Consider the following 24108-nt stretch of genomic DNA (forward strand, 5'->3'; position numbering starts at 1 on the left):
AGACTACAGACCAATTGCCCCGTCTCCGTTATGCAAGTTAAGAGTCAGTTAACTTAGATGAGAATTCTTTAATAAAACGGTCGTTTAAGTTACTTGCTCGATCCTTCCGCTGAGAAATGCTGGCATGCAGCGCATGTCTTGCGTGAAGCCCTAAAGAAGGAATAATTGCAGATTACCAAGTAGTCCCCACTTTCCAGCAAACATGCACTTCCAGTGTGATTTGTATACTGTAATTGTCCCCGCACTAGTCCATCGCTCCGCCACCAACGGAGGGATAGGTAGCACTGGGTATCAGTACGCGATCGGCAGCTTGTTGCCAGAAGCTCACAACAGAAACATTGGTCTAGGACGCTATTCTAGAAAGCCAGAGTTCTGCGTATTCCTGAGTTTCCAGCTGCTTGGTTTATGAAAGTAGTGATAGTGAAGCATTCGATACACCTCGAGCAAAATCAGCGCAATCGCGCGCAGTGCGCCTGTCTATCAGCGCGCCGTACTGGGGCCGTTTACTTTGAAAAATCACGGCGTGTGCTATCATCCGTATGCAGCGTCATCTGAAAGCGAGCGGCACTACTCACTCCCTATCATAAACTAGATAACCCACTACTACTTTGAATTCCCCGGCCAGGCTGTTGGCCACGCCCGGCGCGGGGCGGTCCGTTTTTCTCGGTGTTCTGTTCTTCCACTGAATTGTGTTTGCTATGTGGCTTGAGGGTAGCTCCAGTGTAGCTCTGCGCAAGCACAAACGGAGTAAGCAAAGGAGTTTACTGTAGCGAACGGAACGCGCCCTGCTCCCGACCGTTGAATTTGTCTTTTGTTTACGGCTTGGTTGAGTGTATACACGGCGGGCGCTTATCAGTCATCGTCCCAATTCATCGTGTCACGAGCGTGTTTGACCATTGGCGAGTGCGTTTTAGAAGTTGAAGTCGTGGCTTTTGTCATCGACTGTGTTTTCACGGTGTGTGAAGAAGGATCCTGTGGGAGATTCTTGTCGTCTTGGCCGCTCCTATCGGATCGGACAAGGGTGAATGCCAGTTGGGACCGAGACCCCCGAGACTGTAGCACCATTGGCTGTCGGTGGGTTGGGAACTTCATTTTTGTTTGGTGCGAAGATCTTGTCGCTGCCAGCGGGCTTGAAATGACGACTTCGTGGCTACGACGCTACACCCACACAAAGTGGAAGCCATGGGTGGGTGTGGCTTCGGTCGCTACGCCGCGCCCACGAATGGGCTGGGTCTGTTTAACTGACATTATAACTCGGAGGAAACTCGGGCATGGTTTTGCACGGCTGAGTTAAACTCGGGACGACCGTGGCGGCCGCTGCTGCGACGTGATTTAGGCTTTTGGTCACCGTAGCAAGCATATTTCTACCCCGACAGAACCAAAAATTTCGAGCTCGTCTTTCTGTGCATTGGTTGTGCAGACATCGGTCAACAGCATCCCGTTCGCGACGACTTCGAGGCGGCTTTCGTTCGGTGACCATCGAGGAGCAAGTGTTGTTTGCTCTGGGCTTTTACGCGACGGGCAGCTTCCATGGAACCGTTGGTGGCAAGCGCACCATCGACCGCCACCAGCCGACAGTCAGCCAATATGATCGCTGGAGATGCGTTTCCCTGACCTTGCCTGTCTTTTAGGTGGTTCGCCGGACATGACTTCCGCCGGTTCTTCCGCTAGTCTATCCGTCTGCAGCCGAAGAGTGCGCTTCAGTTATCGTCTGCTTGCAAAACAGTTTCAAACGAGGCGTTGCATGACCGTGGGTTTTGTTTATTGTCAGCGCGGCAGACGGTTTTCCTTGAGGCGTTGCGTTACTGTCAGAATAGCTTATACGTGTATACGTATACAACCAACGGCGCGTGCCTGTTGCCAAAGGCGATCTCTTCAAATTTCCACGTGTTTTGTTCAGCGTCACGGTCGAATGGCAGGAAGCAGGGCATGGAAAGCGAGTAAAGAGGAGAATTTAGAATTAAAGTAACCACGTGACGCCAGAGGGAGGGTAACCGAGGGTGGGCAGAGCGCGAAGGAAGAGAGGGGCCATGGGCTGCATGGGCTCCTGCATGAGCCGGCAACTTGGCCTGCAGTACAAATAAATGAAGGGATATGGGAAAGGGGAGTGAGATGATCGGACTCTATAAAAAAAAAACTACTATGGAGAGCTTCATTGAAAAGGGCAGGCGAATATCAAAAGCAAATAAAGGGAACAAACCTGAAAAGTTGTCGTTGCTATTCCTTCCTTCGTAGCACATGGCCATTTGTGGGATTAGCCCGAAATTGGGAGCTTTGAGAAGCTAATGTTCCCGGTTAGCAAAATTCATAACACTGTGAATTTGTAAAGTAAAAGTTGTCGTGTGTGCACGTGAAGCCTGAACCTGATGTCACGGAGTAGGACAGGTGCATACCACCCTCACAAAACTTATTTTAGAGAGGCTTCGGAGTGTTCCAGTCTGCTTGCAAACTGACACACGCAAAGACAAAGAAAGGAGGAGAAGGAGGATAAACATCTTTATTGTGTAATAAATTTGTGTGACGTCTTCAGGAGGTGGAGTCCTCAGTCCAGGACCCCATATGCTTTGCCAGCCGCTACAGCCGGCTCCACCAGTCGAAGCTGGTCGGACAGGCATGAGCTGGACAGGGCGCGCCTCCAGAGCTCGGGAGAGTTGTACGGATTCTGTTTGGGGAGAGGGTGGGAGGGGCATCCACTAACCATGTAGAAAAGAGTACAGTCTGCTCCACAGAAGGGGCACCTAGGGGACGTAATGTGTTCGGAGTAGTGGCAGACTCTTTTTGGGTGGGGAAAGGTGTTTGTTCGCAAGGCACGGTAGTGGTGTGCCTGCTCGATAGATAGGTGTCGGTGGGGTGGGGGAAGGGTGCGTCGGGCCAGGCGTAAATGTTGGGTCATTTCTCTGTATGCCAGAAGGGGAGTATATCTCTCCAAGGCGGTGTCTTCACTCCTCGGGCGGCGTGTCATTTCTCGCGCAAGGTCGTGGGCCGTCTCGTTCCCTCTCATTCCCAGATGGGCTGGAGTCCATACAAGCTGGATCTGTCGCTGCGGGAAGTGGCGTAGTAGTATTGCGCGGGCCGCAGCGTGCACCGTTCCGGCCTGGAAGTGCCGGCAGGCCTGTTGGCTGTCCGTCACTACAGTAGTAGCCTTGGTTGAGAAGATGGCAAGCGCGATTGCCGCCTGTTCAGCTTCAGCTGGTGAGCGTGTTTTAAAGACGATAGTCTTTCTTGGGCTACTTAAAACCAGAAATTTTGGTCTGTCTGGATGTCTGTCTGTCTGTCTGTTCGTCTGTCTGTCTGTGACTCGATTCAGCCACCCGGCCAAAGTAAAGCAAAGCCGGCGCTATAGTCTTATATAGTCACAACTAAATCCACCCGTCTAAGCCCGGTTTATATGTTCATACTTGTCAACTTTGTTGAACAAGAACAATACATTACGCAAATATAAGACAGGAAATTAGTACACAAGGGATATTTACAGTGTTCCTTTGTTAAAATATTCATGGATGCTTGGTTTTTTGATAGCAAATGATATTTTACATCTACTGCAGAAAACCGCCGCCTCCTGGCGGCATATGAAAAATCACGCGGCAAAGCAACGAAAGGTTCCACTAGCTAGGTTCCGCGTTCTGCTTGGAACGCACGTGGAGCATGTCCACGTGGTTCTATAAACCTTGTAGTCGGCCGCCTCCATTCACGCGCGTCTCCGCCGTACTGCAGCGCTGGCATCGAGCAACCCGGCCTGTAGCAGTGGAACGCGGTAAATTCAAATCGCCTTGCGCAAACCTTTAGTGTGTTTACCTTGGGATGAGCGCGACGGTGCAGGAACAGCATGAGAGGTGAGCGGGAAAGCAAAGGGGGGCATTTGGCAAATGTCTACAAAGACTATCGTCTTTTGACGACATTTACAACGAAGCAAGCAGATACGCGGCCAATTTTTTTTTATAGAGGCAGTGATAGTCGTTCCTCCTTGGGCGGGGCTTACTGCCAGGGCGAACGCTGTATAGGAGGGGTATGCCGCCGCGTCTGTGAAGACGGCGTCAGCATCTTGACTGTACTGCCGTGAGATGGCCTCCGCGCGAGCCTTGCGTCGTCCACTGTGGTGTTCCGGGTGCATGTTACGCGGTATCGGTCGGACTTGAATGCGTTCTTGAATATGTCGGGGTAGGGGCTCTGGAAGTGGGCCGTTGTAGCCTGGTGTATTTATTCCTAATTCTGACAGGGCATGGCGGCCAGCCTTGGTGAGAGAGAGCCGTTGGTATTGCTGTAGCAGATGTCCTTCAACTAGCTCCGACGACGTATTATGGATACCGAGTTGAAGGAGGAGCGAGGTGGATTTGTTCGGGGGAAGGCACAGTGCGCGCTTGTATGATCTTCGGATTATTGTATTCACGCATTCTTCTTCATGCTTGTTGCGCAGAGCATATGGGACTGCGTAGATGATGCGGGAAATAATGAAGGCCTGCACAAGACGTAGCGCCGCATGCTCCCCAAAGCCACGCCTCTTCGTGATGATTCTGCGCAGCATATGAGACACCTGGTCCGTAGTGTGTTTGAGACGAGTTACGAGAGTGGAGTTTCGTTTCCATGTGGAGCGAGAGTGGAGTTACGAGAGTGGAGTTTCGGGGGGACCACATTGGCTGCTTCTTGAAGGCGAGCTTCCATGTCCCCCCATGAGCCTGTGCCTGTCCAGACTGTCACATCGTCGGCATAGATACCATGCTTAATTTTTGGAAGAGCAGTTTGATTGGGGCGATATTAAAGAGCATTGGTGAGAGTACTGCTCCTTGTGGAGTGCCTCTGCTCGCCAGGTTGATGGGGTGGGACTTTGCTTCACCGACGTGGATCCACTGCTTGCCTGTTTGTGAGGAAGTTTCGCATGTATGCATACGTGCGTTCCCCGCAATGCATCTCTCGCAGGTGGGCCAAAATGACTGAGTGAGACACTTTGTCAAATGCCCCCTTGAAGTCCAATGCCAGCATCGCTGTGGGGGAGTGCCGGGTGGCCGGGGTCATGACCTGTTCTTTGATCTGGAGGAGGATGTCCTGGGTGGCGAGGTGAGGTCTGAAGCCAAACATAGAGGACGGCATGAGATCCCGATCGTCTATGTGACGCTGGAGGCGAGCGAGGACGATATGCTCCATGAGTTTTCCGACACAGGATGTTAACGAGATAGGTCGGAGGTTGTCAATGGAGGGGGGCTTGTTCGGTTTTGAAATGAGGTGAACGTCGGCGAGCTTCCATTCGGCAGGAATGTTGCCCTCTTGCCACACTCTATTGAGGCACGCGGTGAGGGACACGAGGGAGTCGTCATCGAGGTTGGCTAGTAGCCTGTTGGAAACTCCATCGGGACCCGGTGCAGTGTTTTTCCGTAAGCGAGCCAGTGCCGCTCGTACCTCCGAGATGAGGATGTCTTGGTCCAGTGTGGGGTTTGGCTGGCAATCGTAGTCTATGTGGCGCTGTTGAGGACCAGGTGGGAAGAATTTTGCCTCAAGGTTCGTCAGAAGTGTGTCTGTTGAGTGCTTGTGCAGGAGGGACCGTAGTTGGTTCAGTGACGTTGTCTTCGAGGTAGAGGGGTCCAGGAGGTAGCGAAGAATTTTCCAGGTTTTTGAAGTGCTCACATGATTACCCATGGCGTCACAAAGGGAGAGCCAACTCTCACGGCAAAGTTCACGTGCGTATTTTGCCGCCTTTTCAGTGAGCTGCGCAATGCGCTTGCGGAGTTTTCTATTGTGTCGTTGTTTTTTCCAGCGCTTTTGAAGGCTGCGTCTAGCTTCCCATATGTGTAGAAGGTGTGTGTCCACGCAAGGATTGTCGGTACTTGTATGTAACTTCGTAGTACAAGCGGCCTGGTCCTGAATAAGTTGGGTTATCCACGCGGAATACTGGTCTTCCTCTATCGGATCTGGGATGTTCTCTATATGCCGTGATGACCTCATTTTCCTAAAACCAACCCAGTCTGTTAAGGAGGCACGTCCCACTGTGCGGACCAGCTCAGGGCTTGAAATGACATTTTCAATAATAGAATGATCACTGCCCAGTGCCTCCCTCTTGCTTGTTTCGCCATACGCACGTCACCTGCTTGTTGCTCAGGGAAAGGTCTGGCGTTGTATCACGGCAGGTGCCTGTGCCCGTGCGAGTAAGTATGTTGAGCTCGTTAAGTATCACCGACGCTTTATCGTCTATATACTTGTGAAGGTAGTTGCCTCTTGGATTCGCGTAAGCGTAACCCCAAAGCGGGTGCGCCTCGTTGAAGTCTCCACTGATGATAATCTGATGCCTGCCTGCTTTCTTTCTAGCCACTTCTAGCGTGTCATTTAGTGCCTGTCTGTCTGTATACTGCATTTGGGTCTGCAGTATACGTTGAGATGGAACATGGGTAAGGAGTTCTTTGAGCCTTTGGCGGGCAGTAGTTCTAGGAGTATGCCTGGGGCTCCTCTGCGAGGGGTAGGGGGAGGAGGGGACAAAGAAACGAAATCAAGAAAAAAGGTGCAAGTACAATGTATCAGAAAAAAATTTGGTAATACGTAATACGTCTGCTTACGTAAAAGCAAGTAAGCAGGCTTGAGTGCCCCGAGAAAACTTTGTATCGAAAAATGGAGGGTTTCGATAACGTCATACGAGCAGCAACTGTTTTGAATGTGGCGGGCTTCCATCACCCGCTTTCTTTTTTTACCAGTTGGCCGTCGTCACGTGATTGCATTGCCTGCCAGCGAGGGCAGACGCGGCTTCTTACGGAGACCAATTTCAAACAAAAAGCTCATATAAACGCCTGGAACAAAAAAATAAATGAACTTTGTAGGGAAATACAGATTAATAAAGTAAAAGTGACATAAAATAAATTAGTTGGATTTTCTTCTCAATAATCAGCAAATAGCATGAATCGCATTTTTAAAACATTTTAACCCCGCCTCGAAATTTTACCGTAAGCTTATTATTATTACCACAGCTCCACCTTGCCCGAGTTTTGCTCGAACTCGAGCCTTCTGGAATAGCACCCCTGGGTGTTTTGAGTTAACCAACGACTGGTTCGGCGTTCTGTAACGACGCGTAATTTTATAAGGCTGGAAATTTTAAAACACGCTTATTTCTCACCGCTTCAGAGACAGAAATGCTCTTCCTTCTCTACATAGTTCGATTGCAATGATTTTGTTGCAAAATATACAGTGAAACCTCGTTAAACCACACCTGACGGGGACGCGAAGAAAGTATGTAGTAACCGACACTACGCTTTATCCGAATGCATTAGGTTAAAAGGAAACCGAGTCGGGATTCGGCTTAACTACGTATAAAAAGAAACTAAGGCTTATGCGGGTACGGTTTGATGAGGCTTATGCGGGTACGGTACGGTCACTCAGTCGCAATTATAATTCTAACTGGTTCCCTTAAAAACAAACGACATAACTATAATTTTACTGGGTATAATGGGCTAGAAATGGATTTTACTAGCAAATTCACTTTTCTCGTCATCAACCCATACCCCCTCATAATGCCCTGCGCCAAAATCAACAATCTAAAAAAATTGTGCGGCAATGGTTTGAGATGGTTCGTTCTGGATAAGCTCCTGCACCACCACTAAATAACCTTCCAATAGTCACATCGCACAGAGTTGCTTAATTTGGGATGGGGAAATTGACGATCACTTTATACCCTCCGCGTTGCCTCTGTGGCTGAAGAGTTGTGCTACGGAGGTGGTGGGTTCGATTCTTGTCCGCGGCGGCCGTTTTTCTGAATGAGACGAAACCAATTCTGGAGCTCACGTCTGCTTGCGGGCTTTAAAAGCGAAAGCCTGGCGATTATCAAAGTCTTCCACACTGCTTGATCACGTTTGCGTCTCTTCATTCGCTTTCGCTTCTTCGCCTTTTGATGCGAAGTATACAGACAAGCTGACTGGCCGTAATTCACGCAGCAGCTTCCCCACAGTCATCTCATCTGATCTGCGTGCACCTGTCCTTCACGTTCATTTTGGAAGGGGCGTGCCTGAGGCCACGTTTTGTTGCATTCTGACATGTTGCTGGGTTGGAGCTGTGGTTAGCGCATCTTTTTCCTGCTCGGGCGACGTGGGTTAACATCCAACTCGAATCCAGACGTGCTTTTAATTAGGTAATGTCTTTTGTCACGGCAGCCGGGAGAATTACCGCCAGAAATTTCTCACGGCAGTCGCCTCTGATTGGCTAAGCACGCTACCTGTCCCGCTGACACCCGTGACACCCGTCCAGCTGTTTGACCACGGCTTAGTAACATGTGAACTCAGCCACGTTAGAAACCAAAAACAGGGCAAACTGAATCCTCGGTGGATCATGAATGCCGCCATCATCCAAAACACAGAACTCGTAGAATACGTGCAGGACGATATTAAATGGTTAGGATACCGCACGATCGGTCCGAACCAGTGGGAATATTTCAAAGCTAAAATTAAAGAATTTGCAACCACAACAGGCAGGGGTGAGGCAGCGAGAGGTAGCGGGGCCCAAAACACCTCATGTGAACGCTTCGAGATCGCATCGAGGCGGGTGAAGAGAGGACTGGTGACGACATCCGAGTAACCAAGAAAGAGCTGCTCAAGGAATTACAACATCGCTACTAGGGTTTCTTGGTCCTCAGCACGGAGCAGAGAGCTGAGTCCTAGACGCAGCCCTCTAAAATCGTCCGCACGCTCGAAAGAGAGAACGCCAGCCGAAAAAACATCACTGAAGTCCACCACTGCGATCAGCTCGCACGGGGGCCGCGAAAAGTGGCAAGCGCTTTTGAAGACTATTACTCCCGTCCTTTCAACTTACAGACCGCATTAGACCCCATTACCAAGACCTTTCTTAACGAGTTCCGAAATTTTTTTGATGATTTCAGAGAATTGATGAACTCTCCAGCAACTGCAGTTGAGGTAACATCCGTAATAAAAAAGACTTCCCAAAAACAAGTTCCCAGGTCCAAACGGGATTGTCTCAGAATTTTATCGGCCCTTTCAGAAAGATCTAGGCCAAATCATCGATACTAGTCTTCGAGGACACACTGCAAATAAAGCTAATTCTCCCTTCCGTGATGAATAGCCATCTGGTCCTCTTGCCGAAAAGACAACAATCTGGTTCAACCCCAAGCACCTCGGATTCCCGCCCGATCTCCCTTCTGTCTTCGGACTACGAAACCCTGGCTCGCATACTGGCTCAACGGCTCGACATTGCCCTTAATACGCTGGTAAGCGCACACCCGATGTGCGGTTTTAAAGGCCGAACAATGAACTCCAACCTGCACTGGATGAGAACCACATGTGAGGCGGGAGAGCCAGGGTTAGCTCAGCTGGCTGTGATTCAGCTCTACCCTAAAAAGGCATTAAACCGGGTACAACGGTCATTTGTGTTGACACTTCTAAGGCACCGCAGAGTACGAGACACCATGTTGAGGTGGATTCAGATTTACTACACTCAAACCACTACGAGCATAATCTTAAATGGGCAAGTAGGAATCCCCATCATGGTGCAAAACTCGGTCCTTCAGGGGTGTCCTATGTCTCCACTACTTTTTTTTTACCCTTTGTCTGGAGCCAATGCGTCGCATAGTGGCCGCTTCCAACCGAATTGAAGGTCTCGTTATGGGTGGACTAGAACTGGCAGTGCTCGCATATGCCGACGACGTCGCCTTTGTCTACTCAACGACTACCCAAGCTGGGGAAGTGCTCAGATTGGCACATCAGTTTTGCCGTTTCTCCGGTGCCGAGCTGAACCACAAAAAGTCAGATGGGGCCTGGGTAACGTGCTGGGAACATAAACCACGCAAGTGCTTCAACATTAGGTGGTCGGACCGAGTTGAGACATATCCGGTTAAAAGACTGGCGTGGGACGAGCTTCGGTGCCTTGGTGGAAACCGAAAGTCGGCGCGGCAGAATAGAAGCTTCACCCATGGAGGAACCGGAACATATCCATGTACACTAGGCACCTTTCGTGCAACATGGTGGCTTACCCTGCGATCCTGTACGCAGCACGCACCGCCACCACCGACGCCGGCTTGATGCTGAGGCTACACCGGTCGTGAGCGCTGTTTGTTTGGCGGTCCTATGCGCCGTACAAATCTCTTCTGGAGTGTGGAGGGGTGATGCATTGGATTGACAAATGCGAAACTGAAGCTTGTAGTCCAGCGCTTCGTATATTTCCGCCACCAGGTTGACCCGTTCCTTCAAGCGGCCGTCCTATGCCTAGGCTCCCTTCCCTTGCTGCCTGGGCTTGCTCTGTCGATCGTAGCTGCCGCATCACCGGTTTCTACAAGGAAATAGCGAGCGCGGTGGCTTCCCTGCAGAAGCGGTTTTCGCGGGAATATCTGCTCGCTGTAAAGCCGCGAAAGTTATACCGGGACTTGGTAGCACAGACACTGTCACCATTTCTGTACCGTCAGCCTTTGGTCCTTCAGCGTGCTCGAGCAAGTTAGGCAATCGCCTATCCCATTCGGCACTAAAAGACTTCCTTTTTCGCCTCCATGAGGTAGTGTTTTTTTTTTTTTGCCTTCGCAATTTTTGAAGTATTCGCTCATCGTGATTTTGTTAGTGCTAGTTTTATTCGCGTCATTACTATATCATGAGATCGACGCACAGGACTTCCAGAATGGGTTAGATTAGGTTTAAATTAGGTTGTGTTCGGTGTCGTTGGGCTGGGTTATGTTAGGTTTTTTGCAGTTGGGCAGGTTTTGGGTAGGTATACGTTCGGCTAGGTTACATAAGGCTAGGTTCGATGAGGTAAGGTTATGTTAGGTTACGTTGAGAGGTAACATTAATCAGCGAATTTAGGCGAGCTAGCTTTTATGGAAGCTGCCGTGAGAATTTCCCGGATGTAATTCTCACGGCTGCCGTGAGAGCAGACGCGGCCTTTTAATTTAGAATAACTTGTTGTTGGGCGAGTTGGTGCATCTTGGTGAATAAACACAGGAATTGCGCGAAATTGACAACGCATACAAGAAGGACGGGACGAGCGCAATCCCGTCCTTGCGCTCGTCCCGTCCTTCCTGTATGCGTGTCATTTCGCGCAAAGGCCTCTTAATTAATAATATTCTCTTTACAGCGGTGGCCATTCGTGTTGACGGTTGGTGATGGCCATCACGTTTCACGTTTGACGAGACATTTAGGGCTTTCGCCTCAAAAGCCATGCGTCTGAAACACATCAGTCGACGTTAAAGGTCGTCACGTGCCAAAATCAAGTCATGGCCCTCCACTACGGAGCGCTTAGTAGCCAAGTTGTGGCCACCCCGCGTGGAATCCCAATGCTAATTATGACTCACAGCGAGTAATTACTGCGCGGTTGAACCAATCTATTATTCACATCCTTCGAGCAGGCCTCGCACGGATCCCTCCTAATTTTACGACACAACGTAACCTGCCTCCATCCCAAATTCATTCATAGCAAATTACTGTCCGCGGCGGTTTATAGCGCGGGCGGACGCCAGGAAGCATTATTTAGGATAGGCAGATCTGAGGTTGGTGCATAATTAACCTCTTGCGTCAGTGCAACGTCGTCACATTTTTCGTGTGCTGCAGGAAAGTTGTAGGCTCAACGCGTAAAAAAACACCATTTAGCTTACATGCTATTCGAACCTGCCTTAACGAGTTTTTTAATGTTTTAGCCCACCCCCCTGTCGATTCCCTTTCGTTGTTAAAAATATAATGACTCAGTGTTTCCAACGTTAATGTACTATTGCGCTCAATTAGACTCGACACACGAGAGCGCTGGCCGGAGCTACTTCCCGGACGCCTGTGGCCCCGAACAAGGAGGCACTCGAGAACTAATGAGAGAGGGGGTTCGCATCGTCTGATAATTGTCAACACTACCCGTGGCTTCTATTCGCGTGGCTTACCGAATGCACAACGCTCTAACGTGTCCGATGTAGACATATCAACGCATCATGTGCAGCGGCTCCGAAATTGTGATGGCGGTTGTTTCCTTGCTATTATCTCATTGACAACTGTTAATCGTCTGGCCTACGTTTTCCTTGGTGCAAGTAAATGTAAACCACGTAAACCAAGCAGTGGGCCGTTGGTGAAAAAACAGAGCGAGATTGGACGTCTTCAACGGCGGGGAGAATCCCGAAGATTTCAAGCAGACGAAACAAGCAACTCCAAAAGAAAACTTATGATAGCTGCTCTGCAGGTCTTCATCGATACAATTTTTTGATACGCTGCACAAAGCTTCGCTTAATTCGCTTAACTGCACTAAATCGGACGGGTACGAGCGTCGCGCATTCCGTAGGTCAAGGACAGCAGAACTTACAGGGGATGCTGGTGATTATCAGAAGAGCCGAAATCGTCACCGCCGTCCGAGTAGCAGCTGCGGCCGCCGCTCGCTTGTCGCGAGTCAAACTTATATACTCCGTCGATTTGTCGCTGTGCCCGAGCAAGTTTTACTCGTTTACAGGAACAGTATTTGTTCGAAATCGGTCGTTGAAAAATCTAGAGAGAAACTACTGGCCGCATACTACCCGGAGGACAAAATGGTCCATGTCCCATCACAGCTAAAAGCATTTTGGAGACTTTTCCCAAGACCTGCCTCAACCCAAGGAAAAGTGCCAACGAAATATCACCACGCTGCCGGGGTGCACCAAGCTTTCGTGGCCCTCACCCACTCCCATTTCGTCATGACTAAGAAGAAAAAGGCCTTCTCCCTAGCCACGTAAGTAAATAATAGCATCTGTAATCACAAACTTAGTCTAAACTTTACCTTTACATATGATTAGAGCTTACGATTGTGCAATCAAAATTACAAGTAAGCTGCATTTCTGTATTTACTTATGGCTAGCAACATAAAAGAATATGTATGTTATAAGAATCGATATATAAAACGTCTATTTACCAACGATGTTGATACGCTTAAAGAATTTCGAGCAAGCTGCACTGCCTTGTTACAATTGAATTTAAATGCTATTCAGCAATGAACAGAACAACGGGTATTGCGTGGCATAGGCAATAATGGCAGGTTAACCTTGGGTTTAAAGCGAATGGTAATACGGGATTATACCACTCAAGGCAATATGATTTCAAGAGAATTCGTGTTATTGTTGGAATAAACAAAACAATGGTACCATACACGGCATTGCGGCTACATTATGGGCTACGAATTTATATAGGTATAAGTCTGCCTGTGACACTTTTCAGCCGAGATTAGACTTTCCGCCCTGGTGCACGCTTGTACGGCCCCCTTCAGCCGTAATGCGATTCTCCGACGAATCACACATTCAGTCGCGACTCCTCATGCGACTTTCCATCGTAGCGCACCTTCAGCCGTACCGGATCCTTCACCCGTAATGCCACCCTCCATGGCATCACGCATTCGGTTGTAATGCGACTGCCCGTCGTAGTGACAGCGAACCCTCACCGGTAATGTACAGCAGAAATTGAAGCATGGGCGTCGGTAGAGAGGTGGAAAAAGGACACTTGCCCCCCCCCCCCCCCCCCCTCAAGCCACCCTAAAACAATTTCGCGGCCCTTTCGCCCTCTCCTTCTTTCCCCCCAAATCCAACGGGTTTGCCCCCCTCAAGACAAAATCCTGCGGACGCCCATGCATTGAATGATTCTAGTGGGCACTAAATCGCACCGTCTCGGCTAGCTACATCACCTGCACGACGACCTAGCAGAGGCAAGCGGCGCTCACAGCGAGGCAGCACCATGTGAACTAAATCTCCTTAACACTAAAACGGGCCACTCAGACAAAACACAAGTTTGGTTCATTCGAAAGATTACCTGCTTAGAATTATACTGACACCACTTTTAACTTAAGCATCGCTCAAATAAGCTATATAATTAGCAAAAGAGGGAATGGTCATGTGACTCACTAGCTCATTTCTCGCACTACAACACATGACGCAATATGCACATCTGTGCGATTGGCTGAGGTCGGGTGGGGTAAACAATGTAAACTGCGAAAGTACACGTAAACGTAGAAGTACCAGCGCGTACAACTGTTGGTACTGCGCGCACTATGCTTTTTATAGCTGCAAAGCAGCCCGGCGCTTTGGGGTTGTCTCACACGAGACAGGGTGGTTGGCGTAAGCGACATTGCCTTACGTGACCCTGCTTGTCGAGCGTGTCCCATGCTTCACTAAACGATTACAACCTACCGTAACAAAAACAAGCCAGGTACAAATGCGGTAAGAAACAAAAACAAAAACGGGCAACCGTCCTGAGCAGTATGAGGGCGCCGTCTAGGAGGACTGACAGTAAACAATGCGTTCCGGAGTCCGCTCCAGAAAAAATAGCGCACTAGCGTTCGCTTGAAGAACTGTCCTTGTTACGTCATCACAGCCTCCGCGAAACACATTATTTGGCGAGTGAATCAGAATTTTAACTTAAATTGATTAATTTATTATTGAATAAAGCATCGTTTACTGCCGGACAAGCGCTATGGGCACTATAAAATACCAAATCTTTCCAATGAAACAAACTTGTATTTTGTCTGCCTGGCCCCTTTAAAGGGAGCTTGTTTTCACATCGATGTACTTTTGAGTAACAATAAATTTTGTTGCGTTCTGTTCTGTTCTGTCCTGTTCAGAAGTGTTCTGTTCTGTCCTGTTCTGCTCTGGTCTGCTCTACTCTGCTTTGCTCTGTTCAAAAGGACATTGAAATGACCTACACAGAGCCTTATGCGCGGCTGCATGATGCGGGGAAAATTATTATTCAAGCCGTAAGCGGGGTTGCTTGAGCAAGCTGGTATGACACGATTCCACTTGAAAGAGCAAACTTACGACGGGGACAACAGCGAGACACCAGTATTTGTTTCGTCACCTTACTGCTGGCCCTGATTTAAGTTTGTGCTTCCAGGCAGAACCATTTTTTGCATGCTCAGCAGAATGAACGCGTTTGTTTATCGCGATTTTTGCATCAATGAAACACAAAACGCTCGCCCGCCCGCCCTTCATGGCTCAATAGCGCGTCCTTCTAAATATTGGAAATTGTTCCCCGTGTCTCGTATGGTGTGTCAGTACGTATGATGTGCCAGTAGTTTATGCATTGGCTAAGTGTGGTCGACCACGTAAACACGCCAACAAGGTCGAGGCACAGGAGGCGGAGAATGCGGCGGGGAGAGCGATATGCCCGAAGCTTGCTGGTACGCTACAGGGGCCGTAGCTAAACTGATGTCGCGTCGAGCATGCTGATGCCTCGAGGCAGAAACGACAAGCCGATCCAGAATTGAGGCAACGTGATGGCGTGTACGTATGTCAAGCGCAAACGCGTGTGTCATACCGGTCCCACGAGGCTACAAAAAAACGATAACTTGTTGCTTCTCCGCACGCATGCCGAACTGCCAGAGAATTGGTGACCAATTAAAACGAAAAGAAGGAAGAAAAAAAAACGTAGTACTATGTAGCTGAAAGCAGGTCTCGGTAATAAAGCCAAAGCAAAGCGAACAAAAATAAACGCAACACGATGTAACACTATACAAGTCTTTGATAGGTATCGCTAACAGAAGTTTTCATGCTTTCACATTCGAGCCACGTAAGCAGGCTTTCACGCCCTCGGGAATTTTTTTCCTTACAAGGAAACGGCGCGCGTACATTGACCACGAAAGCAAAAACAGGCAGTTTCTTGATACACCAGGAGGGCAACCCGAAATCAAGAAAAGGAAATTACGCGTGCCGTGCAAATGGGCTCGAAGCCCATACGCAAGCAGGAATTGACCTAGAATGGTTGTGCGCGCCACGTTCTTGGAATGCGGGAACTGCCGGCTGAGCGTAAGCGGGGTATACTGTAGCAACGGACGCACCTATGCGCTGTCCGGGGAGCTTTGAAGTGGCTGCTTTTCTCGACTGGTACGTTGCTCCGATGCTAATGAGACGCGTTTTCGAATTCCCGCTCCCTTAAACGGGCACGCTTTTGTGGCACTTCGCTTAAATTTGCGGTCACTAAAACGCTTCAATCCAAGCCAATGATGAAACTAAGGCGAGCGCGATGTATAATGGCGGTCCATGACGACACAGACGACCTTGATGTGAGCCGCATAGACGCTAGCGCCAGATTCCTCTCTAGCGTATACTGTAAGAAAATTTATGCCCTCAAAGCTTACGTGTAAAACAAACAAAAGTGGATAAAAGCCAGAAAATAAGAGAAAATGAGCATTTAGAAGGCCGAGAGAGTATGAAAGCATAATGCAAAATAATATGACGTCTTTGTGGTGGGTGGCTTGGATGCCGGGAAAGGCGCATGCTGCTTTATCTTCCACTGTGGAACGCACAAAAACTGAAGCTCTAGACTTGCACAAAAATGTTCAGCAGCGAATTGCATTATGTAACCAACCCAATGCAGGCACAAATAAGACTTCACCTGGCGGGTCCAATTAGTGTCCCTTTGATTGCCGTCTTTGAGTCTGGTCTCTGGCTCGTTACCTCTACTTCCGGTCAGTAAGAACGCGCAAAGAAGAAGCCGCTTTCTTGCTTACGCAGCTTGCTCTTTTTAGTAGTTTAAGCTTTGGTAGTTCGGGCGGTAGCTTCGGGCATTTCATGCATCGACGAGCTCATAAAAATGATAGCTTTTTTAAACTTTATTTTTCCTTCTTTCTCTTTCTTTTTGTAGTATTCGCACCACATGGTCACCTGCCTCCAGATGTTTTTACTAACATTCGTTTCCACGGGATTCATTCTAATTTTGAGGGGGTAAAAACCGAACTAGTGGTCGACAGTCGCGCTCACGCGCGCGCGTGGCAGATCTGCACATACCACGAAGACAGAAAGGCAAAATCGCAGCAATATGTGTTTCGGCTGCCTTCCACCACTCACGTTTTGCTGCCAGCAGCCCCTCCGTAAAATTCAGCAAACAATGAGCGACTCTCTCCTGACCGCTCACTTAAATACGCCAGAGAAGAGCACTAAATTTTGTTCTGTAGATTTTAGTACGTGCTAGAGTCGGGAGGGGGTAATGCCGCATGCCTGGGACAATCTCCCTGTTTGGGTATGTGTCTTTCTGAACATTGGGTCTGAGAAGAAGAAGAGGCTAAGGTGCTACCACGGCAGCTGTGGTTGTGCGTCAGTTTCGGTGCCGTCTGTAGGTCCTTTAAACCCAGTAAATACTGCTTTTCTACCTTTATTCGTGACATCGTTTGTGGAGCTAACTTCTTCAGTATTCATTAAAGTTTTCTCTCTCTCTCTCTTCCTCGTTCCTTGTCAGCGAAAGCTGCCTCTTGGTTCTGCTATTCCCTATCGACGCCACGATGACTCTTCCTTCCTTGCATGCACCACTGCCTTAAATCGATGGAATACATCGAACCTCACGGGTTCTCGCCTCTACTGCTCCAGTCTTCATCTCTCGCTGCATCTCTCTCGAGCCGAGGCAACTTTACTCCGTCGCCAGTGATGAAGAATGGCCTTTACGAACGCTTACTCGTTGCCCCTTGGGGTAGCCGATGCCTGCGACACCTATTGTGCTCAAGGCGCTACTCAACAATGCATGGGCAAGGTTCCCGAATTCATTCGTGAGAAACGTCAGTATTCTATCTAGACCAGATGGATGGGATGCTCGGCCGTACATGGCATGGGGCGACAATCTCAGTACCTTTGCTTCCAGCATCGGTCTTATGACGATCACTTCCTCGAAACTACGGTTATATATTAATGCTTGTAATGCCTTTCAGGGGGGAAAAATACATATTCCTGTGTACGCGTCTTCATCCCAATTTTTTCTTAGTCCTCTGGACTCTCTTTATCCCACCAAAGCATTTCCCCGGTGTAGGCTAGACTGCAGTTCCCAGACTTGTGACACAAACCTTCATTTTTCTTTATTTTAGTGCTGGGGATATCCCAGTGCGCCAGCGCATGCCTGCATCTGTGTTTTATTTGCCTGTTCATTCTATTTCCCCTTGTCACATTTCTCACTAAACTTTTTTACACCCTTTTTGGCCGAAAAAGGTGTGAAAATCTTGTCCCATGGCATACAACCATAAAAGATGTTTTGGCTTATAAAGGGGTGTAAGGATGAAAAAAGGGTGTGCTTGTGATACTCTAATATAAGGGTGTGAGGTTGCATAGCACCCTAAAATGAGGGTGCGGGCAGAGCAGCTACGTGTGACAACGTGGATCCGCTGAGCGCGCAGCAGGATGCAAAGACACATTCAACAATATCACACTTGGGCGACAGAATAATTGAGCAAGAAAACCAACGGGATGCGTGGGGCGAGCGAGTTAACACATACTTAGAAATACATCTGCTCTTCTTGCTTTTATAGCCAGCAGAGAAAAGTCCTCTGTAAGAGTCGGTGGGCTTGTCGCAAAAGAAAATTAGACATTTTAGCGCTAGTTTTGAAATTATGCATTTTAATGTGAGAATATACAACTCAGCATGCGGATTTGCAAAAGCTTTTTAATAGCGAGATGGTTATTGTGTTCAATAATTTATGGTATTTCATTTAAATACCAAACACCTATTCCACACCCATTCAACACCCACCAAGAACGGTGTTCATTATTTAACACCCTTTTTGTCACATGGGTGTGAAGCTATAGATTAGGGTGTCGAAAACTGAGAAAAAGGGGTGTGAAAGATCTTCAACTTTCGAGGCATCTTCTGCCCGTTTGCACGGGTGGACGAATATTTTTTACGAGGATTGGGGGGAGGGGGTTGAACCTCACATTGTTTGAAGCAATATTAATCGGAATAATTTATCACAAGGGGAGCTGTTTAAGGAACACAGAGCACAAATAATAAAACCGAAGTGAGTTTAAATAGATAGATTGGCGTCCGCAGTAAACGAATACAGTAGTCTCTGCGTCAGTGCCTTGAAAACCATCGCGTAAATAATAAAATAATGAAGCTGTCAGCCGCCCAGCGGAGAGGACGTCAACGGCGACTGAGAGGATGGGCCAAGAGTCACGTGACGAACAATAGAATGAGAACCGCGCACGCAAGATCTTAAAGAAACACATAAAATCTTTCTTTGCACGTTAACCTTCATAAGTCATAAACAATAATAAATGTAAAGGCATAATTCAGGCCGTGCCGACATTCGCAAGCTGCCAGGCCACGGCGCCGGTGGCGGTTGCGATGGTTGTTGCCGGTTCGGTGAAGTCACGTGTATGTTATCTCCTTGTTTACATCATGGCGGCAAGTAGCGCATCGGTCTTTCACGGTTCCGCTCTTCTGTGGAGAGTAATTTGCCTCTGACAGGAAAAGTTTTGTGCTCCCTCACGTAGCGCTGTCTGCCCTAACGACGTTTTGCACTCAGGCCAGCGGCCGAAGCTATGTGTGTGTTGCGGTCGCGTTCGCTTCGCGAGGAAATTCGACGGAGTGCTCGTGAGAATAGACTGTGCTTACTATAATGCAATTATCACTAGCGACGATTCAACCCCGCACCGTGTATGTACAGTGTGCGGGACGTTTTTTTAAAAACCTTCTCGGCTTGCGCCAGAGTGAAGTGACTTGTTCACCCCCGTAAATAGCAAGAAGCGAGTGCTACCCTTACGACGAGCAGGAGGCAATCGGTCACCTGTTAATTTCGCGCTTCGGCCTCAAAGTGCTTGCAGTGACGACGTATGTGTTTGTTCGAAACCATTTCTTGATTGTCTTGAAGTTGAATAAAATGGGTGCGTCAAACCTGGTCTTTTGGTTCAGGGCGTAGTGTGCTGCTATGCTTCCACTGCGGTGCGTGCTTAGGTGAAACGATATTATTTGTATCCTGTTATGCACGTTTTTTATTCCATACTGGCGCAACGGCGTTTTTTTTTTTTTTTTTTTTTTTGTTGGGGTTTGGGTGCTCGTAAAAGCTGCATAGGCACACTTCTGGCAATGGGCTAATAGGCAACCCGCTTCGCAAAACATTCGACAGGTGGCGCAATAACCGTTACCACATCGCGACGGAAAAAATTCAGCGTGTCACGCTGTTACAACTTAAACTTGCAGGTGGCGCCGCGTTTTCAAGCCGAGTGCACCGAAGCGACAAAAACCGACAATTCGTAACGAGAATGCAAATCAAAAGAGCGCCGCTGTCATCGTTCTCGCTGTGGTTGCGGTGTCCGCTGGACGTTTTGTGGGTAAATAAAAATGCCGCGCGGTACATTCACGTAGTTTAACCACCATCTCACGTCCCGCGCGGCCCCAAGATTGGCGCACAGAGGGTGGTAGGTAATGGAAGTGTGGGGCGAGAATGTAGTTCTGTCGTAAGCGCCGAGTGCGCGACCAGTGGCTGTTCTGGCCGCGATGGTTCGCTCGGTAGGATATAGTGTTCCTGCTAGACCAAACCGCTGTCTCACTCGCTTCCGGCAACCGTTGAAGTCACGCGAAACGTCATGAAACGGCGCGGCGAATGAAATGCGTTTTTCAATTGCTAATTTCTCAGCAATTAAAGCATCTTTCGGCGCCGAATTAACGCTGAGAGTGGTTGGGGGCAGTTGAATTTTCGCCTGAGCCCGACTTGCCTTCAGCAACCTTCAGTGTCCCTTGAAGCTGAAGGTTGGTTCGGCGGCGTTAGCAAAAATACCAAGAAAGAAAACTGCGCCACCTGTAAAGGGTGCACTACAGCAGATAGGGATTTATAACCGTGAAGCCGGCTTCCGCGACTGCTCGAGTGTGAGCTCAAGGAGCGCATGAGTATACGCACCTCTTACCATACAATTCTAAAGGTGAGTCTTTTTGGGCTCATCATCATCATCATCATCTTCTTCTTCTTCTTCATCAGCCTAATCAGGTCCACTGCAGGACGAAAGCCTCTCCCATTCACCTCAAACCGCCCCTGTCCTGCACAGCCCAAGTCCACAGTTTACCCACGAATTTTTTTCCTCCCTCCATCGGATTAATCGCCTTCCCCTTCTTCTAGACCCATGTCTCGGTATCCACTATGTTGCCCTAGTTGTCCAACGGTTGTGGGTTCTTCTCCCTACATAGCCAGTCCAAGTCCATTTCTTTTTTCTTTATTTCAACTATATCTTCCAATCTAGTTTGCTCTCTGATTCAAATACCTCGTTTTCTGCCCCTGAGTGTTACTCCTAAAATTATTCGTTCCGTTTTCCGTTGAGCCGACCGAAGTTTGATTTCTAGTAGTTTAGTTAGGCCCCAAGTTTCAGCTCCGCATGTCATGAGGGGCAGTATGCACTGGTTGTATATTTTTCTTTTGAGTGACAGAGGTAGCGTACTTTTCATTATTTGGGAGTGCTTGCCGAGTGCTCCCAAACCCATATGTATTTTGCGCCGAATTTCTCCCTCGTAGCTGGGGTCAGCACCAACCATCTGTCCAAGGTAGTTATATATTCTTTAACATCTTATTCAACCGCACTCCGGAAACTCGACAACCAGCCATTAACTGCGCAGACTGTATTGTGTCACAGGCGTTGCCCATCACAGTTCCAAGAGGCCACAAAAGCATTACTTCGTTTTTTAAAGGACACAGGATTGTCTGAACGATGGTAGAGACACTGTGTACCATTGTTCACTCGCCATTTGGTTAGTTGGCCTGTTCAGTTCAAGCTTTATTATCGCCCATTGTTTTGTTTTCGTAGTTACCTTTAATTCTTCTTTTCTTGCTCCTCACGCCCTATTCCCTGTCTCTTCGATACCCTTTCGTTCTCCTTAAATCCCTCCTTCCCCACTTCCCGTGCGTAGGGTAGCCAACCGAACTGTAACCTGGTTAACTTCCCTGCCTTTCATGCACTGTATTATCCTTCCTTCCTTCCTTCCTTCCTTCCTTCCTTCCTTCCTTCCTTCCTTCCTTCCTTCCTTCCTTCCTTCCTTGTGGGGTTTTGTTTCCCTAACTGAAGAGGGCGTTTTCGGCATGCTTATTCCTCATTACTTTAGATTTATTCATATTTATTTTTAGCCCCACGGCCGTGCCTTGTGATTGTACTTCCTCAAGCATTATTTCCGGGTGTTCTGCAGTCTCACTCAGCAAGACTGTGTCGTCCGCAAACCTCAAATGGCTCAAGTATTCACCGTTTATCCTTAATCCTATGCTTTCCCACTCAAGCATTCCAAATACCCCTCCATGCATGCTGTGTATAGTTTTGGCGAGATGGTATCTCCTTGTCTTACTCAATTCCTGATCAAGAATTTATCACTTTGCTTGTGGAGGGTTATCCTGACCATGCATCCCTTATATAGGTCTTCTAGAAGTCTTATATAGGTCTCCTCTATTCCCTGGTATTTTAGTGCTTCTATCACGGCTTCGGTGATTACGGAATCAAACGCTTTCTCATAGTTCATAAACGCCATGTAAACGGGTTTAGTGCACTCTACTGATTTTTCTATCACTTGATGGACAACATAAATGTGATCCATGGTTGATTACCCTTTCCTAAACCCAGCCTGCTCTCTGTGTTGTTAGAAATCCAGGCTGTCACCTATGAGGCTAACTATAACTCCGGTAAACAGCTTTTAAATAACTGAGAGTAGGCTGATGGGTCAGTAATTATTGAGGTCCTTGGGATCTCAGTTCTTATGAATCAGGATAATGTTGGCGCTTTTCCAGGCTATGGGCACTTTTTGAGTCTTCGAGCCTTTTCCAGAACAATATCTCCTCCCTCCTTCAAAAGATCATCGGTTATGCCGTCGTTCGCCTGCAGCTTCTCCTCTTTCCGTGCCTTTGAGATCCTTTCTTACCTCCTCTTTAGTTGCTAGTGGGACATCGCAAGTTGAGCTTGCACTCTCAGTAGTTCCCCCCGGTCTAACGTCGCTGGCATGCAGCCTGGTGTATGTTACTCTGCTCGTCTCCGAGTGCATCCATCCTGTCTTTGCCGATGGCGAGCTTTCTCTTAGTTGCTTTCAAGCTTCCAGCTATTTGCAGCGCTATCTCGATCACTGTCATGTATATGCACGAATGTCGTTCGTTTTAATTCTTAATCAGTTACGACAGCTCGGCTAATTCAATCTGATCTGCCGTACTTACGTTTGGCAATTAGTTCCTTCATTTTCTTAGTTTTTCTGTTTCTTCTACATGTTTCTTCTCTAACAGCTGCTGCTGTTTCACTGATTGCCGATGTTAAGTTGTCATTTAGCCTGCCTACACTGACCTCGTTATGCTCGTCTATAGAAGCACGAGAGAGAGAGAGAGAAAAAAAGTAAAGGAAATACAGGAATGTTAACCAGGCTACGAATTTGTTTTGAAGAGTTATTTTAAACTCCTGCGATCTGGCCCTGACTAACTCCATGCGGGTTTCTTTGTTTTTACGAGTTTCCTCCTTTCTCTTTTCAAATTCAGCGTTAGCTCGCTTCTAACCCTCCTATGATCGCGCCTCCGAATCTTACTTATCACCTCTACGCCTTGCAGAATACCTGGGTTGTGACTTAAAATGAAGTCAATTTGGTTTTTGTTGCACCACCTATGTCCATTTCCTATTCTTTCGTTTGCAACAGAAAGTGTTCATCAACCTTTGGTTATTTCTCTCTGCAAATCCCACCAGTGTATCTCCTCGACTATTGCGATTGTCTATACCGAAGTTTCCCACTGACCTTTCTCCCATTTGCTTCTTACCGACCTTTACGTTAAAGGGACCCAGAAAATACTTTTCCAAGAGTTACAAAAAGCCTGTATTGTCGCGTATCACCAATATAGCGATGCAATGCCGTTGGAATTATTGATATACATTCAGTATTAGCTGTGTCAGAAGCAATTAAATGCACCTCTCCCCCCTTGCCGATCGATTTCTCCTGCCTCTCTGCTTCTTTCAAAGCAGCTGGAAACATTGGGAATAGCCATGTGACATCGCGACGCTCGACTTCCGTTCTGCGCTAGCTACATTCCTGCGCCTAGGCACACGTCAATCGCTGCGGACCCGCCTTTGCAAAGTCTGCAATCGTCCGAATCATTCAACTGATGGATCCGGACCTCAAACAGCGTCTCCTCGCAATGAGCGCGGACATGGGCTTCGACCCGTACAGCGACACCCCGCCTCTGAACGTCGACCTGGAGCCTAGCGGCAGCAGCGACCCGTCGCCCGATCCAGGCAGCCCGCAAGCAGCCCTCCGGACACCGCAAGAGGCAGGAAGAGCAGCCGGAAGCCAATGGCGGTGACGTTGCCGGCGGCCGACCTCGCCGGCGATCGGGCGAATCAGGAGGCGCCTCGCCGTTGCGTCAGCCGCGATGGCCGTTGCGTCAGCAGCGATCGGCTCGCTGCGGCGTCGCGCTCATCGGCTGAGAAAGGCTATCTTCAAAAATTGTTTACAAATTATCCGT

Source organism: Haemaphysalis longicornis, unplaced genomic scaffold (genome assembly GCF_048455015.1).
Source record: "Haemaphysalis longicornis isolate Haplotype H1 unplaced genomic scaffold, Haemaphysalis longicornis Haplotype H1 scaffold_2, whole genome shotgun sequence".
Lineage (NCBI taxonomy): Eukaryota > Metazoa > Arthropoda > Arachnida > Ixodida > Ixodidae > Haemaphysalis > Haemaphysalis longicornis.